An 18,091-nucleotide genomic window follows, 5' to 3' on the forward strand; every position below is an offset into this window, starting at 1 on the left:
ATGACTGAGAAAGATAATGTGAATTTACAGAAAATAAGCTCTCAGTTTAGCCTATAGATCACCTTCCAAACCTCTGTGGTAAAAGCATGAGAAAATATTTTTCTCTCACTCATGATATCCCAGCAGAAGGCTTTTTCACATGGTGAAATCACCTTAGAACATACCACAATTCCTAAAATGAGTATGGTACCATCAACAAATGATTTATAATGTAACTAAAGTCTTAAAACCTTCTATTAACTGCAATGCTTTTTAATGAGGTGCTATCATGTATATTGGTCCCAAGATGGCTGCCAACACTTCTTGGATGAAGTGCTGACAGCCAATCAGATCTCAGGATGAGATGTGTGGTTAGGCTCCGCCCACATATATATATGCTTTTAAATGCTATTTTCTCAGGAAATACTGAACAGATTTACACCAGACCTGCAAAAGGCACTTCCTTGACCTTATGGCTACCTCTCTGCCAAATTTCAAGTAATTCTGTTCAGCCGTTCGGGCTGTAGCTGTGTCTAAAGGTCCTATGGAAAAATGCATGGGGAAAACGCATTTTGGGACCCCCCTTTTTTCTCGGCCCCTGCTTGACGAATCCCCCCGAGACTTTCAGGGTAGGAGCGGAGCGTAGCGCCCCACCTATTTTGAAAATTTCGCGAGGATTCGTCGACCGGCGCCAAAGTTATTCCAAATAGAATGTTGCGGATTTCCTATGGAAACAGGGTCCTAACTATAACTACCTACTGGCGACCGCCAGTAGGTAATATATATATATATATATATATATATAGACACACATATATATATATTCAATGAAAAAACCAAAGGTTTCACACATGTTATAGTTAGCTGGACATTTCACTCGTAAAAAAACATTGAAATTCCCCCGTTATAGTTAGTTCAGCTAACTATAACTCGCGCGCCCGCAATGCACTCATGACATGGTCAGTGACATCACTCATGACATCACTGATGACATCTCAAATGACATCACTGATGACATCATCCAGTGAATGTGTGTTTTTCTGAAAATTAAATATGTTTAATATATGTATATCTCAAGGTCGATGGAAGAATAAATGAGTATATAAGTGTCTAAATTGATGATTTGTTTTTGAAAAATTGATTGTGTAACTGACTGATTAAGTGTATCTTTATGAATACATGGCTAAGTGAGTAATGTTTAAATGTGTAAATACCTGTATCAGTCTCTCACTTTGTATATAAGTGGCTGCATGGGTTGGTGAGTAGCTACATGAGTGTCTATATAGGTTATTAGTTGGTTTTTTGAGTATCAGTATGAGTGTCTGAGTGTCTTCATGGTTCGGTGGGGGTTATTATGTAGTGCATAGGTGCATGAATGAGTGACTCACTGTTTGTATGTGTTGAAGACAGCATGTGTGTAGGACCGTATGGGTGGATGAGTGTGTGTATGGGTGTGTTAGTGAGTGAATGACTGTCTCAATAGTGTCTTTATGAGTAACTACATATGTTTTAAACTAGTATATATGACTATTGGTGTATATAAGTAAGTATATGTGCGAGTGAGAGATTGGAAGAGTGCCTGTATGAATAAGTATGTGTTTCTATAAGTGATTATTTAAAAGAATAAGTATGTGTAAGTTTCTGTAAAAGTAAGTGTGGTGGTGTGTGTATAACTGTATATGCAAGTAAATGGATGTTTGATTCTTTATTAGCATGAGTGACTATGTGTGAGTAACTCTATGAATGAGTGGCATTGTGTTACAGGATGTTTAGGTGTATGAGTACATATGATGTGTGAGTACATGTATGAGTGACTGTATAGGATTGTTGGTGGATGAGTGGATGTGTATGTGGATCTTAGAATTACTGAATAGGTTGTTGTAACTGTTATTGGTATGTCCATTTTTTTGAAAATTTCAGTCTCTATTTTTAAATGTGTGTATCAAAGGTTATATTAGGGTGAGAGGAGGTCTACCACTCTATCACAAGGATGATGTCATCAGTGATGTCATTTGAGATGTCATCAGTGATGTCATGAGTGATGTCACTGACCATGTCATGAGTGATGTAATATGTGACGTCATCAGTAGTGCATTGTGGGCGCGCGAGTTATAGTTAGCTGAAATAACTATAACGGGGGAATTTCAATGGTTTTTTATGAGTGAAATGTCCAGCTAACTATAACATGTGTGAAACCTTTGGTTTTTTCATTGAATTTCTAAGGTTTTTTAAATGCTAATTCCTAACTATAACGTGTGTGAAACCCATGGTTTTTTCAGTGAATTTCAAAGGTTTTTTAAATGCTAATTCCTAACTATAACGTGTGTGAAACCCATGGTTTTTTCAGTGAATTTGCAAGGTTTTTTTAAATGTTATTTTTTTTTTTTTCTCTTCTTTTTTTTTTTACATATTTTTATTTTAATTTTCTATCCTTTTTTAAAGACTATGGTTAAATTTTTAAAATTCTACAATATGTTTTTATTTTACATTTTTTATAAAATAAACAGGTAAAATTTATTAGCAATACATTTTTTCCTTTTTTTTAATTTTTTTTTAGTGCGCGTACGTACGGTAAGCTTACGGTAAGCGTACGGTTTACGCAATGTCCGTAATTTATCTACGCTGTTTGCGTATAGTTACGCAATTTGCGTAGCCGCGCGTACTGCGCGTGGGGCGCGTACGCGTGTACGCTACACGCGCACGTTACGCGGAAGTGTTGGGGAGTGACTGTTATGCGCATGCGCGCGAGCGCGTGTCTTTTTTACGCGCATGCGTACTTTTGCCGTAAGCGCACCGTAAGCGTACGGTGGGTCATGTGATCATGAAACACAACTTTTGATTGGTTGAAACTACTTTCAGTTCTAGAACTCTCCTACACCACACCCATTCCCCTCATTTCTGCTTGTGATCCCTTAGGAGAAGGAGCTGGGTTGTCTTTGTGATACGATGGCAGAACAGCAGAGCTCTTCTGAGAGTGAGGCTAGCAGCACTACCTTGAGGCAGAGAGCGAGGAAACAAAAGACCTCTTACGTATGGGAGTATTTTTCTTTTCCAGAAGGCCAGCAAAAGGTAAATGCACCCTTAGTGACTTGTAAGCTGTGTAAGCGTGTACTTTCAAGAGGGAATCCTGACAGGAAGTATTCCTTTGGGAATCACACCATGATGAGACACCTTAAGGATGTACACAGAAGGACACATGCTCGACTTACTGAAGGTAACCCTTCAGTAAATCAACCAAGCACATCCACAGCAGCTCAGCCTGGACCATCATCTGCAGTGCCGAGTCCTTCTTCTGCAGGTCAGGTGAGCCCTTCATCTGTGGGGGGAGCATCTCCTTTTTCTGGTCCTCTGGAAATTAACCCTCGGTTTGCGAGGGTTGAAGTACGGTGCGCCACTTGTCATGATCTAATTAGTTATAGGGAGACCAGTATTTCCCTAGTGAACTGTAAAATAGATCAGCACACTTGTCGTACCATCTAATATTCCCAATCTTTCTTTCCTCTGTCCCTGCATGAACACAACGGCTCTTTTAAGAGCCAACCTTACCTTTCATCTATTTTTTATATATGTTTTTAAAAACTTTTTTTTTTTTTTTTTTTACCGTACGCGTACGGTACGCGTAATTTTTTTTTTTTTTTTAAAAAAACACTAAAAATCAATTATCACATTACAAGGTCCTTGAGAGACTACAATTAAAAACTGAAAATGTGATTGTAGAGAAGTGGAAAAAAGGGACCATGATATTATTGACTTACCATACCCACTCAAAAAAATATTTATTCATTTAAATTTTTTTTTAATTGCTTTAAAAATGGTTCTAGTTTTCGAAAATTTTCTATCTCAATCTGAAAAAAAAGAAAAAAGTATTAATATTTAATAAAACATTTTATAATACAGTACACATATTTACATATTTTTCAAAAAATATTTTTGCCTTTTTTTTGCTGTTTTCAGAATATATTGCATTTCACTATAAATTGTGAAAGCAATTGCATTCATCATTTAAAAGCGGGCAAAAAAAAAATTAACAATCTCAAAGATTGTTTTAAAAAAGCCCACAATCTCTTTTTGCATAAACATAACTTTATAGAAATGCATAATATTCTTAAAAAATATCATCTAATATCAATACTTATTTCTTTAAAATACCGTCTGATATTTTTGTTTCAGAAGTATAATCACAATAATATATCTCAAATAACTCCACAATACATCGGGTTCCATTTCCTTTAGGCCAAATAGTAATTTTAAAATTCTTTTTTGGTTAAATTTCCAATGGTAATCCAATAAAAATCTAAAGTTTAAATTGTACAGATGTCACCGATTCTCTGTAACATTTTGGTTTCCGAAAGATTTATTAATAATTAAATAAGTCCACAATAGAATTGTTTACCTTTCCGCATGGCCAAATAGTAATTTTAAAAATCTTTTTTGAAAAAATTTCCATTGGCAATCCAATAACATTCCAAAATTTAAATTGTGCAGATGTTATTGATTTTTTCTAAATTTTTGGTTTTCCAAAGTTTCCTTAAAAAATGGAAAAATTCCACATTACAATTGGTTACCTTTCCATTAGGCCAAATGATAAATTGTTAAATCTTTTTATTTGTAAATTCCAAATGGTAATCCAATAAAATGGTAAAATTGTTTTGTCCAGATGTTGCCAAATCTCTCTAAAATTTAGGTTTCAGGAAGATTAGATAGGAATTTGCTAAATCAAAAGGCAAACGTTGCTTAAAAATCAATTGGGAATCATTACACAGTGTCCAGCCTTTTTCACATTTAAGATAAACTGTGTAATGACCAGAAGTTACAGTAGGTCCATCATGGAAAATTATTGCAACTGTTACAAAAGTTTTTCCTGAAATTGATAATTGCTGTCCTGTAAACTTCTTTATTAAAGTATCCAATTTTGAACCATCAGCTCTACATCGTTGCATCATTAAAATTACATACTGTCCGTATTCCTTTAAAATTAACGTTGAAAACATGTCAGATTTACACTCACCGCATTGTATGCTATGATTAGCATCTTTAACTAATTTAGCAAAAGTGACTGTTTTACTCTCTGGCAATGTTAAATAAATAAACCTTTCATTATCAACATTAGAGCCACATATATTATAACAGTTTTCACAACTATGTTCCCATTTATAAGAGAGACCAAATAAATTTTCAATGGGAACCCCTTCTTCTTCCAGTACCTGAAGAAAATACATCAAGAATTCCTGTGCGTCTTGCTGTACATTTTGAGAAAACTGTGTTCGTCCTGAACATACATCTAAAAGTTTTCTAATTTCAGTAGCACTTTCTATTTGAGTTTTATCATTACTCAGCTTTTCAAAAAGGAGACTCAGCACAGAACAGAATCTTTTTCCCTGATTTACTATTATCTGCTCTTGTAAACTTTCCAGATAAAATGCAACATTCAGCACTACATTAGCGTAGCAGTTGACACCAGAGCTATTTTCAAAATGACATCCTACAACCTGTTCTTCATTTTCCTTATTCTTTTTGCTTGCAATTACATCACTCCTCTTTTTTTTCCTCCTCTCTACATCTTCATTACAGATATTCTCATTTCTCCTTTTACGAGAAACTACACGTTTCTCCAACACAGGATACTGACCTAAATGAGGAGCATAGCTTCTTCTTAATCTATTATACTCCTTTACACAATTTGAATCAGCACTAACTTTTGAATCATCAAAGTCTATCATGAATAAACCTGATAATGTTTTCACTCGTGACAAAGCAACATATGCCATACCTTCTTTGAAGACAGTTGAACCAATGTTCACAAATGCACAATCTACAGTCAATCCTTGAGACTTGTGAATAGTTACAGCATATGCTAGAGAAAACGGAAACTGCTTCCTACGTACATATAAGTCTTTCACAAGCATGAAACGAACTGAACAACGACAAATGTCTTTAACTTCTTCTATCTGATCAAATTTTATTTTTAAACATTCAATTCCATCTTTTTTCTGATAATTAATAAAACCCACAACTCTTCCCATAGCTCCATTAACTAAACCTTTTTCAACATCCAAATTTCTCCTTAAAAATACTCTACAGTTCATGCAAACATATAGATTTTTTTCTAATCCAGCTGTTTTGGAAATGTTCTTCTCTAGTGAATCCAATTTATTTTTCAGTGTGCCTGTTAATGTGACAGTAATTCTTCCATCCTCAATTTTGTCCACTGCTTCCAATTTCCTGATATCTTCCTTTTCCAATTTCAAAAGCTCCTCATTGAATATTGAGCATTCACGTAGAGTTGGCATTAAGCAGATGACACTTTTGTTTTCTGCAATGTTCTTGTATATCTTCTCTGCAACTATTTCTTCCTTTGGAAATAAATTATGTAGCAGCCGACTCTGTAATGCTTTTTTGCCAGCTTCAGTGAGTAGTCCAATTCTGATATCTTTCAGAATACTTCCATATTCTTCATCGTTTGCTTGCCTCATATTAGTAGTAAGTTCCTTGTACTCAAAGAAGGACCAAATATTTGTATTACCGATGCTTCCCAATGACTTCTTCGTGTCTTCATGTGTCACAGTATTAAACACTGGTTGTCCTTTAACTGGAGTAAGTTGCAAAAGATCTCCAAAAACTATGACGTGTTTTCCTCCAAATAACACGTCATAGTCTGTCTTCAGAATTTGCTGCATTCTTAAATGCACAAAGGCAAGCATTAAGTTTGATACCATGCTCACCTCATCAATAATGAGAACTTGCATCTTCTTCAATACTCTTGAAACTTCCAAGCATGCTTCTCCAGTTAGCTTGTTGTATTGTATTTTGTTCTCATGCTCCACTGGGAACATTAGCAAACGATGTAAAGTGATTCCTTTTATGTTATATGCTGCTAACCCAGTTGGAGCAGTAACCACACAAGACAAAGTAGAATCCGTTTTTTGCTGTAGGTAGCTTCTGATGACTTTTATTAGGAAACTTTTTCCAGTTCCAGCTTGTCCGCTTACATACATCCTGATTGGATGAAATGATGTGCATGAGCACTCTTTTTTTTTATGTAGAAATCCGTGATCAATTTTGTTTCTGATCTCTTCATAAATTTGTTGCTGCTCTTCGTTCAGTTGTCTTTCCAAATTTTGAAAGTCTATAAATTCTTCTTGAGCTTGATTCATAGCCGTTTCCACTTCATTCATGGCTATTGATGCTTCATTTTCAACGATTGGTTGTCCTAGGGGATCTTGACTGAGTGTTCCTGAACTTTGGCTGTCCTGAGAACTGTCTCTAGCTATTTCTGCTGCAATTGTAGTTTCCTGTTCAATTTCTTCATTTAACATTTGCAGATAAGTTGTGAATGTATTGCATTGTATGCTGTCTTTGCAAGCATTAAAAGAATCTTCATAGCTTTGAAATTCTCCCAGTAGTTCATCCTCTGTACGCCATGGTTTAAACAGCTGTAAAAGAGCCAAGTAGTAAAATTCCTTTTTGTCAGTAGTGTCGCAACTCAGCTTCCGGTGATTTATCAAACTTCCTTTTGTTTGCTTCACCAAACATCCTTCCTCACCAATGACTTTATATTTTCCATTGTTGATGTCTTCTGCGGCTTTCCGTGAATAAATGTAGTTCTGCAGCACTTCATAGAGACACATGTTCTCCAGATGATGACTTCTCTTGGGATAATATGTGTCCAACATGTTTGATTTCAAAATATCTGTACTTTCTGGGTCATTCTCGGCCAAATATTCAATTTCTCCAACAGATTTCAGTACCCGATTTCTCATTGCTGCAAGGCCTAAACTTGCCCAAATTATTCTTCTTGATTTCGAGTAGAGACTTGCAGAAGATAACCTATCTGAACATTCGTAGGATCCAATTTCTCGATGCGATAACATCTTCAAACTGAAACTGTACAGCTTCTTACTGACAGTTTTCTCGTGAGAAATCTCTTCCCACATTTCCTTCAATTCGTTTTTTTCTGATTTCGTAATGTAAGACGTTACATATCGAGCAACAGCAATGGAATTGTCAGCTACATACTGTATATCCATGTTAGCGTTCCACATGGATAAAATCACTGGGTTGTAGTCATTTATATTTTTTGATTCTTCTTTTCTTTTAAGGTTGTAGGTATTCTTAGGTGATTTTCTTGTGATAGTATGTCTCACAGATGACATAAAACTGTTAACTCTTCCATTTGAAAGAACAGGTCTAGGAAATCCAAATCGACATTTAGTGTAGTATTTATCTTTGCTCTTGTATTTCCGTCGACAGTATTTTCCACACCGATGACTTTGGAAACGTAAAACTTGCTCCTTTAACTTTTTCTCTTCTGTGCTTTTTGGTATAGCACATGTTGCATATTCTTCAATGTAAGATAACACTGCTTCATCAGTATCTGTTCCAAACTTTGGGGCATCCTTGATCCACAACAGCATATGAATATGAGGAGCACCTCTTGCCTGGTACTCTTTTCTCCAAAAGAAATCCACTACTTCTCCTAGAGGTGGATTTTTTTTATTGCAGATGAAGGACATCATAGCCTCAAATCTATGATTGAAATATCTGCAAACATTAACCGGATCCAATGAGCACAGTTCTCCTGCTGTCTTGTATTCGATGTTTTTAATGTTTGAATTTGCCTCTCGTAGAAAATCCAGTAAATCATCCCAAGCGTACTCGGCACAGCTTAGGGTAACGAACCATGTTGGTGTTCCTAAATTCCGTAACATGCATTTTAATTCACCATGGCGTCGGTACCAATATTCATTTGTCCCACGCTGACAAGCCATCAGATTGATCAGTTGTGTTTCCAAATGATCATCTCGGTGCTGCACTTTCTCCATAAAATCCTTAGCAGACACATTTTGCAAATGTACTCCACTTTTTAAAATGTGATTTACTGCATAAGACAATGCAGACAAGTCGCTTTCAAATAAAAGATGGAACAAATAAGGAATACTTTGTCGAAATCTGGGATCTTCAGCATATAGTCTTGTAGTCCGATACTCAGAAGCTGGAATCTGTTCCGGACGTTCATCGTATCGTCCTCCTTTTCCTTTAGGAAACAGCTGGGGAAAACATCGAGCTTCCAAGCTCTCCTCCCATACACTCACGGGAGTTCCTTTTGCTTTCTTCATCTGAAATAGATCAATATTGTCTCCCATAACTTCTTTTGAATGAAGAGGATGTATGCTAAAATGTTCATAAATTTCTTCTTCCTTTGACTTGTCCACTTTTTCAATTTGTCCAGTTGGTGTTTCTGTGTCTTCTTGTAAATCTTCTTCTTCTTCTTCTTCTTCTTCTATATAAATTGATTCATACCATTTTTTATTCCTTTTCAAATACAAATTTGCTCTTTGTACTTTCCGTACATCTACCAGCTCCTGCCAAATCTTCTTATTCTTTGTAGGTACACCATTAACCAGAATAATTAATGGTTCAGTTTCCAAAGTATCCGCATCAATAGTTTCCATATTTTTTTTCAAATCCAAGGGCAAATACACCACTCTATCTTTTAAACCTCTCAGTAAATCTGAAGGAGGTAATTTACCAGTTTAGGGCTCCATACGTACTATGGTCTGGAACGGATGAACACATTGAATGAGTATAGACTCATATGTATTTAATTCAGAGAGTTCAGCAGGAATAGCATCCAATTCTAAATTATTATGTACAGCTCTGGTCGGCATTCTCTTTTCCTCTAACTTGTTGTAACAGTATTTACAAATACGCTGATCTTCACCCAATTCAAAACAATTTTCAAGAAATATATATGTGGCAAAATCCTTCCACTTATAATTATCTTCATTTTCACTCTTTCTGTAGAGATCAACATTCCTAGTTTGTTTTCTATAATGAGTTCTGCGGCAACAAATACAAGTAATATTTGGTCTTTCATTAGAGATTATTGCAAATTTTGTTATGTGATCATTAAATGTCTTACTTACAGAGGGTTCTACATTCTCTTCCACTTCTTCCTCATTTACTGTGTCCTTCTCTGCACTGTTTTGTTCAGGACCAAAGTAACAAAACTGAATTTCATCAACAACCTTCTCTACATCTGATACCGTTCCACGGAACAGAGCCCTATTCAATTCATCTAACTTTATTGCTGGACTTTTAGCAAAATACAACCGTCTCACAAACTTTCTCATTTCAGTATGATGAACAGCCAGCATCCTAAAATGATGGAAAACGCTATTACACACTTTTCTAGATAGACAAGCCAGAGAATGACCCTGCAAACCAGTATTCTCTCTCACTCTGCATGGATCCAGACTTTGAAGCACCTTAATCTTCTGTTTTACACTTTTTTTACTATATTCTCTTAGAAACTCACGAAATTTATCAATAGATTCCTGACGCACAGTGCAAATACTACTACAATTCCAAGTGTACACTGGGGCTTTAGGACGTCTCCCCATAGCCTCATCCGCCATCACTTGTACCTCATCTCTTGGAACCATTATCTCCTTCTCCATTATGCAACCATTTTTAACTTCATAAGCACGACCTCTGGTGTCAACTGCATGCAGCAAACTATTACTTTGAAAATAACTCTCTTCATTAAAAAAAGGTTCACTACTTGAACTATGCATCCATTTTCCTAAAAACACTTTAGAAAAGTTTGTTCTGTTCACTACTCTTTTCCTTTTGCTATGTGATTTCAGTACATTAACCATTTTGTCTAATGTACGCATCCTATTCAAAATTAAAATGAATAGTTTCCTTTTTAATTCTAATGCCTTTGCTGCAATGGCTTCAATTTCTTTTTTTCTCTTATAAAACTTAGCCTTTTGCTTATATTTCTTCACATCCTTTATCAAATTGGACATAACTCTTCTCTGAAACATTTTTCTACGTATCTCTTTAAACGCTGTTTTTCTGTTTAAGTTAATCTTTTTAGTTGCAGAAGGTATATTTGCATTAACAAAATTCTCAATTTTTTCCTGTCCTTTTCGATTGAAATCATTCTTTCCAGTACAGACATTTTGTACATTTTTCCTTTTTTTGAATATGTTCTTTAGAACATTTTTTGTCTGCTTACCAGAAGATTTTTTCTTTTTCCCAACATGAGCATCTTCAACTAACTTAGGTCCTCCAGTTGTCTTCAAATATAGGTTTTTTTTGTGGTTTTTTTTTACTCTGGATTTTGTAGGCATCTTAAATTTTGTTCACTGCTCTTCAGCAATACCTGAACAAAACTAAAAAAAAATTCCTTTATTTTATTTAAATATATTACTACATTTGTTTTGCACATTAGTCACAAAACGAAATTTCTTTGCCAATTTGAAAGCACACTTACTACTCTTTTTTTTGGCAAGTGATAATCACTTTTACAGACTGACACATTATGAATCCACTTTTCAGATTTTTTAAAAAGCACATGTCCAAACTGCTTTTTCAGACCAGCACCATTTGTAACCTGGGTGACTGCCTACACTCCAGCAAGGGCAACCAGCCTTAGTGATGCTGAATGTATTTGCATTACTGACTGAAACCTCAAACCCCACTCGCTTGTGAATACTGTGCATGATTCCACATGGTAAGCAGCTGGGTGTGTGCTAAGAGTCTGCTTCTGCACCAAAAAATGGCTCCCCCTTTCCATCTAATGCAACTGTGAAATCACCAGAGCAATACGCAATAAATCTCTGCCTATAATTCCTCTTTGCACACAGAGTCATGTTTTCACATTAGTCACAAAACGAAATTTCTTTGCCAATTTGAAAGCACACTTACTGCTCTTTTTTTGGCAAGTGATAATCACTTTTACAGACTGACACATTATGAATCCACTTTTCAGATTTTTTAAAAAGCACATGTCCAAACTGCTTTTTCAGACCAGCACCATTTGTAACCTGGGTGACTGCCTACACTCCAGCAAGGGCAACCAGCCTTAGTGATGCTGAATGTATTTGCATTACTGACTGAAACCTCAAACCCCACTCGCTTGTGAATACTGTGCATGATTCCACATGGTAAGCAGCTGGGTGTGTGCTAAGAGTCTGCTTCTGCACCAAAAAATGGCTCCCCCTTTCCATCTAATGCAACTGTGAAATCACCAGAGCAATACGCAATAAATCTCTGCCTATAATTCCTCTTTGCACACAGAGTCATGTTTTCACATTAGTCACAAAACGAAATTTCTTTGCCAATTTGAAAGCACACTTACTGCTCTTTTTTTGGCAAGTGATAATCACTTTTACAGACTGACACATTATGAATCCACTTTTCAGATTTTTTAAAAAGCACATGTCCAAACTGCTTTTTCAGACCAGCACCATTTGTAACCTGGGTGACTGCCTACACTCCAGCAAGGGCAACCAGCCTTAGTGATGCTGAATGTATTTGCATTACTGACTGAAACCTCAAACCCCACTCGCTTGTGAATACTGTGCATGATTCCACATGGTAAGCAGCTGGGTGTGTGCTAAGAGTCTGCTTCTGCACCAAAAAATGGCTCCCCCTTTCCATCTAATGCAACTGTGAAATCACCAGAGCAATACGCAATAAATCTCTGCCTGTAATTCCTATTTGCACACAGAGTCATGTTTTCATATTAGGCCCTTAAACGAAATTTCTTTGCCAATTTGAAAGCACACTTACTACTCTTTTTTTTGGCAAGTAATAAACACTTTTACTGACTGACACATTATGAATCCACTTTTCAGATTTTTTAAAAAGCACATGTCCAAACTGCTTTTTCAGACCAGCACCATTTGTAACCTGGGTGACTGCCTACACTCCAGCAAGGGCAACCAGCCTTAGTGATGCTGAATGTATTTGCATTACTGACTGAAACCTCAAACCCCACTCGCTTGTGAATACTGTGCATGATTCCACATGGTAAGCAGCTGGGTGTGTGCTAAGAGTCTGCTTCTGCACCAAAAAATGGCTCCCCCTTTCCATCTAATGCAACTGTGAAATCACCAGAGCAATACGCAATAAATCTCTGCCTATAATTCCTCTTTGCACACAGAGTCATGTTTTCACATTAGTCACAAAACGAAATTTCTTTGCCAATTTGAAAGCACACTTACTGCTCTTTTTTTTGGCAAGTGATAATCACTTTTACAGACTGACACATTATGAATCCACTTTTCAGATTTTTAAAAAAGCACATGTCCAAACTGCTTTTTCAGACCAGCACCATTTGTAACCTGGGTGACTGCCTACACTCCAGCAAGGGCAACCAGCCTTAGTGATGCTGAATGTATTTGCATTACTGAGTCCAACCTCAAACCCTTAAACTATTCTTTTTTTCATACCAGTACACCTTAATTTATTGTGAAAACATAGTCCATATTATTTGACTTGTTCCTCACATTTAAATTTCTCCCAAAACAGAAAATAATAAACACAACTTCAACAAAAAGAATTGCATTTCTATTATTCATTTCTTAATTTACAATATACATCCCCTCTCAAACTCTAAACTCACCTTTAAAATTAGTTAGTTGTGAAAGAAATGTGGCACTCAAACAGCAGATTATCAGAGCCAGGATCTCTGTTCTTTACACCTCTCTCCTCTCAGCAGAACCAGATAATGGCAAACTTTCCCTCTCTTTTTCCACATATATACATGTTAATTTCAAATCTCAGTGCTTCCCCCTTTTTTTCAAATGTAATCACACATTTCTATTGGTTGAAAACCAACCCTTTTCCAAAAGTACCCTTCCCCCAACTTGACTTCTGCCTAGTACCCTTCCCCCAACTTGACTTCTGCCTGCTACCATAGCAACAGCTCATGGAACACTGCTGTGTGGAGTTAGGTCAGAAGTTCGCCAAACAATGTTTCAATTCCACAGAGCAAGAGTGCTTGACTTTTCTAACCTAACAGCAAATCCATAGTACTGTTCTTTGGTAACACATTTTTCTGTACCAATACAAAACATGCTTCTATAAATTTACACATACAGCCTAGTTTTTAGTGTAGAATGGTATGAAACAGCCAATCAGTTCTTTTTAAAAAAAAAAAAATATGTATGCCTCCATTTCCAAACTGTCTTTCATTTCTTTTTACCATTCTACTGAAATACACCTCCTGAGTGCATCCAGATCTCCTTTGAAGATGTTCACAGTGTGGATTGTAGGACACAGCTATGTCTTCTGGAGTGAAAAGTTTGCAGAGAAAACAGGTATGGTGAGAGACCTTGCTTTGCCAAATGTAGACATTAAATGGATTGGTCAGAGAGGGTTAAAGTGGCACCAATTGATGCCATTGGTGAAATCCTTCATGCAAAACCAACACCCTGACCTCATAATAGTGCACTGCGGTGGCAATGACCTAGGCACTTTGACTGGGGTAGGTCTGGAAATGCTTATGAAGGACACCTTTGCACAACTGTTTTCACTTTTCCCTAAAACTGCCTTTGTGTTTTCTAACATATGCCAAAGGCAAAAATGGAACTGGTCCAATCATTTCTGTCCACAGATTGACAAAGCAAGAAAGCACGTCAACAAATCTGTTTCTGCTTTCCTCCGTGACTATGGTATGGGTTCCATTTACCACAACAACTTGCGTTACGACATGCAAGACATTTATAGAGGAGATGGTGTGCACTTCAATGATGAAGGGAACAGAGTCTTCCTCTTGAACCTTAGACTCTGCATCGGTACTTACTTGTAGGTACCACTTAAAAATCACTTCATAAACACAACGGCTCTTTTTAGAGCCCCCTAATATCTAAACACTTAAATCTGCATTTCATTTCTTTTTTTTTTTTTTTTTACCGTACGCTTACCGTACGTGTACCCCGCGATTTTTTTTAAAATCAATAAATGTTTTCTTTGTACTTTTCTGTCCTTCTTTGACCCCCTTACAAATGTTAGGGGGTCTGTAACTCTCCTCCTTGCCCCCTTTTCTTGTTATCACTCTTTTTTTTCTGAGTGAAACACACGAAATGGCGGCCGCCGCTTCCTGGTTTTGGCCGATTCGAATGTTTACTAAGATCTAAGAGCCAATCAGAATCGTGCTCGCGCACGCCACCGTACGCGTACGGTAAGCGTACCGTAAGCGCACCGTAAGCTGGCTCAGATATATATATTGATTTAAAGGCTATTTTCTCAGAATCTACTGAACAGATTTACACCAAACCTACAAAAGGCACTTCCTTGACCTGAGGACTACCTCTCTGCCAAATTTCTAGTAATTCTGTTCAGCCGTTCGGGCTGTAGCCCTGTCTAAAGGTCCTATGGAAAAATGCATGGGAAAAACGCGTTTTGGGACCCCCCTTTTATCTCAGCCCCCGCTTGACGAATCCCCCCGAGACTTTCAGGGAAGGAGCGGAGCGTAGCGCCCCACCTATTTTGAAAAATTCGCGAGGATTCGTCGACCGGCGCCAAAGTTATTCAAAATAGAATGTTGCGGATTTCCTATGGAAACGTGGTCCTAACTATAACTACCTACTGGCGACCGCCAGTAGGTAATATATATATATATATATATATATATATATATAGATATATATATAGATATATATATATTTGCTATGCTTGGTTATTTTCGTTTGACATCTGGGAAGTGCAGTAACAAATATATTGTTGTCTTGCTCTTAAAAGTGCAGCATTAGCAAAGACATTTGCTTCATTTTGACAGTTCATTGATAAAGTAATTTGCCTCATTTTGGAAGTACATTTATAAATTCATGTGCCTCATTTTGAGAGCGCTGAGTTCCTTTTTCTAAGTGTGTCCTATTGTTTGAAGTCTGAAGAACACAGTATCATAGCCTCAACACCCCCATTGCATCTACTCATCACTGATGCTCTATCAGAGCACTGACTTAAAATCTCTTGTGATTTGAAATCACAGGCAACCAAGTGGCTTAAATTCTGATCAGCTATATATTCAGCATCTAATTTTTCCATCTGTAGAAGACCAATTGAATGTTCCTCAGGTTTGGCTTTGCTCACAAAACACACCTTGAGGGACATATTTTCAATTTTACATTTATCACGGGTGCAATTGCTTTTAACACAAAAACTGTTTGAATCACAACTTTTGTATTGCTTTTGACTTATGAGAGAACCATGCCAGTTATATAATTTATTACTTCATTTTGGATACATCTAGATGTATACTTTGCAATTAGGGGAATAATGTCAGCAAAATGTTTGTCTTTTTTAAAAGTATATCGGGAAAGCTTTACAAATAATCCACTTATTGAATCAAAAACATCTTCCTTGTCACCACGCAGGGGGAGTTAATTTACAACAAGAAATTGAATAACTTCTTCATGGCTCTTAAGTAATATCCATTATCTTCTATCACTTCCATATCTAATATGGGAATTGTAGCCCCTCTTTTCCCTCTCTTTGATGCCTCTGCTAGAGCTAGTACGGCAAATGTGTCTGTTTGACTGACCATATGTTTGCAAAACCTGTACCAGATGATAGTGCAATTTTCCAGTTTTGGAAACCAGTTACAGTAAAAACGGTATCCTTATAAGTTTTCCCATTAGTAATCACATGACATGGGAAACAAAAGCAAGCATCTAGACTAGCAGAGTACTCCATGGTCGAGTTTTGCACAAGTCTGAGCTGAATGCCCTCTCACGGTCGCCAAATCTACTATTTGAGAAATGGTTGGGATGGTTTATCTCCATTCAGATCAGTAGCATTGCTGCAGAAATGACCTCCATGCTTTTCAATGTCAACACAGTATTTATTCAAAGCAGTACCATGGTTTAAGTGAGCATACATCTTTTGTTCTTTTTCAACATCCATGGGAGGGGCTGGAACAGGACTTAGATTATAACACAAGGGATTGCGTCTGGCATCTAAAGAAACTCTCGGAATGACATATCTGTCCATGATGCCCAAGCTAGACTTAGAAAACTGAAAAAAGTATTTAAAACATTTTAAAAGGTACCTGAAATAACAGGTCAAAATGCCACACCTTATAAATAACTTAATGAAATTCATAATAGTTCCCGTACAGTAATTGAAGAGTTATAAAATCAATTTCTGAAGTGTGTGATTGGTATTAAACACTAGTAAATTCCTCAATAAGCAGTATAAAATTGCAGGCCTGGATAGCTTTACTAGCATGTAGTTATCTAGATGTAAAAAACAGAATCTGCTCTTTCTGGTGGGGAAAACATGCAATGAGTCACATAATGCATTTAAAATAAGAATCTTGAATTATGAATTCCCAAATGAGGGTGCAATGCGAGTGATTGAGTAGGCTACCTTAGGATCCACCTAGCTACAACAGATGAGTGATCCACCACATGCTCGAGAATGACAGTCATGGTATAGCTCTATAAACTACCCCCCACCCCCAGGTTGGCAAACAACACTGAACAGGCCTGATCTGTATATAGCTAGCCATGGCTAATTTTGAGTCCAAGCAGCTGTGATGACAAGCAGTCCAAAGGATTGCACCCATCACAGTCAGCCGAGATTGACATGCCTAGCTAAACTATTACATGGTAATGGGCATATAGGCAGGTAGCTAGATGGCTTTGGGTCCTTCTAGCAGTACCAGATGAGCATGCCAATGCATGGGAAAGTCCAAGGGGTTATAGGCAGTCAGCATATATATTGACTATGCATCCACTAAAGTGCGACAGCGGGGTATCTTAATCCTTGCACTAGATACAGGTTGTCATTGTAAATTTAAGGCACTTGTACAAAGTAAAATGTCATTCAATAATACAATGCCTCTAGGTAGTGGCATCATAACCCCCCCACCCACAACGCTTTCACAGCTTAAGTAGAAGTGTTTTGGGCACATAATTATGAGCCTGTTTGTCTGTAGCTCTGCAAAGGAACATATTTACAATCCCTATTGCAACCACAGCATCACTTTTTCAGACGTTTTGGTGGCAATAGGGGCTTTGCCTTATTTACAAGGCAGCATTAAGCCAATGAACGTGGCTTAACACTGCCTTGTAAATATGGCACCCTTTCACCCTTTACTTAGCGTGAAAGGGGAGGGCAATCGGTGTTGCGCTGGGCAATCCACCGCAACACCCGTGGATTTTGACACTGCCCCCCTATTCACAAGGGTGGCGTCAATAGGAGGCAGCACCAAAATTAAGACCAGGGAAAACCTGGTCTTAAAAGACGAAACATGGAGAAATGCTTTATTTCTCCTCTTTTTTGATTTTTCCATGTGTGCTGCGTTGTG

This window comes from Triturus cristatus, chromosome 6 (genome assembly GCF_964204655.1).
Source record: "Triturus cristatus chromosome 6, aTriCri1.1, whole genome shotgun sequence".
In the NCBI taxonomy this organism is placed as follows: domain Eukaryota; kingdom Metazoa; phylum Chordata; class Amphibia; order Caudata; family Salamandridae; genus Triturus; species Triturus cristatus.